Raw genomic sequence first — 2,093 nt, forward strand, 5'->3', positions numbered from 1 at the left:
TATCCTCACTCCAAACATGCGAATTGTGCATGTTGAAGACTCCATCACGCCCAAACGTTGCTTCATCGGTAAACAACACAGAGGATGGAAATGTAGGATGCATTTCACACTGTTCTAGGTACCACTGCGAAAACAGTGCTCTGGGTGGATAATCAACTGGTTCCAGACTGTGGACACGCTGTAAGTGAAATGGACTCAACAATTGCTCTCGAAGGACTGTTCTTACATTCGTCTGATTCGTCCCCATGTTACGTGCAACTGAACGAGTGAAGGATCCCGCTCCACATGCTGCAAGACAGCTTCCTCAAATTGCAGCGTTCTTACCGTACGAGGGCGCCCCTGTCCAGGTAATCTGCTAAATGATCCGGTCTCACGCAGACGTTGGTACATAGCAGCAAAGGTCGTATGATGCGGGATATGGCGATTAGGATATTGTTGTTGAGAAACCCGCTGTACAGCTCGTCCGTTGTGGTGCACTACGTAGTACGCACCAACCATATCAGAGTACTCACTCCAGGTGTTAAAATACATGGAGAAGAAATAAAAACTTTGAGGTTTGCTGATGACATTGTAATTCTGTCAGAGACAGCAAAGGACTTGGAAGAGCAGTTGAACGGAATGGATAGTGTCTTGAAAGGAGGATATAAGATGAACATCAACAAAAGCAAAACGAGGATAATGGAATGTAGTCGAATTAAATCGGGTGATGCTGAGGGAATTAGATTAGGAAATGAGACACTTAAAGTAGTAAAGGAGTTTTGCTATTTGGGGGGCAAAATAACGGATGATGGTCGAAGTAGAGAGGATATAAAATGTAGACTGGCAATGGCAAGGAAAGCGTTTCTGAAGAAGAGAAATTTGTGAACATCGAGTATAGATTTAAGTTTCAGGAAGTCGTTTCTGAAAGTATTTGTATGGAGTGTAGCCATGTAAGAAAGTGAAACATGGACAATAAATAGTGTGGACAAGAAGAGAATAGAAGTTTTTGAGATGTGGTGCTACAGAAGAATGCTGAAGATTAGATGGGTAGAGCACATAACTAATGAGGAGGTATGGAATAGGACTGGGGGGAAGAGAAATTTATGGCACAACTAGACTAGAAGAAGAGATCGGTTGGTAGGACATGTTCTGAGGCATCAAGGGATCACCAATTTAGTATTGGAGGGCAGCATGGAGGGTAAAAATCGTAGAGGGAGACCAAGAGATGAATACACTAAGCAGATTCAGAAGGATGTAGGTTGCAGTACTGGGAGATGAAGAAGCTTGCACAGGATAGAGTAGCATGGAGAGCTGCATCAAACCAGTCTCAGGACTGAAGACCACAGCAACAACAACACTCCAGGTGTATCGCTCCATTACTAAACAGAGACAGTGCACGACTACACTGGTGGACAGCAGTTGCCTACAACTGAAGAGCGTAATACGCCCTCTGACATCTGAAGAGCGTAATACGGCCTCCACCGGTTTAAAAAATCCTCATAGGAAAAAATGAAGTTAGGGAAAAATATTTGTTTTGATGTCCCCTACAACCTCCCAGAGTTTGTCGGTTTAAATACTTTTTACCCTGTATGCACTGGCGTCTCGCTTACGTCTCCCAAGTGTTCAATTGGATTCGTGTCGGACGATCTGGGAGGCCAAATCCTTCGCTCGAACTGTCCAGAATATTCTTCAAACCAATCGCGAACAGCTGTGGCCTGTTGACATTTCGCATTGTCATTCATAAAAATTCCGTTGTTGTTTTTGGGAACAAGAAATCCATGAATGGCTGCAAGTGGTCTCCAAGCAGCCGGACATAACCACTGCCAGTCAATGATCGATTCAATACGGCCAGAGGACCCAGCCCACACCATTATGGAGTCACCACCGTCTTGCACAGTGCCTTATTGGCAACTTTGGTCATGGCTTCGTGGTGTCTGCGCTACACTCGAAACTTACCATCAACTCTTACTAATTGAAATCGGGACTTACCTGACCAGGTCACAGTTTTTCAGTCGTCTGGGATCCAACCGGTATGGTCAAAAGCCCAATAGAGGTGCTGCAGGCGATGCGCTGCTAGGAAAAGCACTCGAATCGGTCGTTTGCTGCCTTAGCCC

Source organism: Schistocerca americana, chromosome 4 (assembly GCF_021461395.2).
Source record: "Schistocerca americana isolate TAMUIC-IGC-003095 chromosome 4, iqSchAmer2.1, whole genome shotgun sequence".
In the NCBI taxonomy this organism is placed as follows: Eukaryota; Metazoa; Arthropoda; class Insecta; order Orthoptera; family Acrididae; genus Schistocerca; species Schistocerca americana.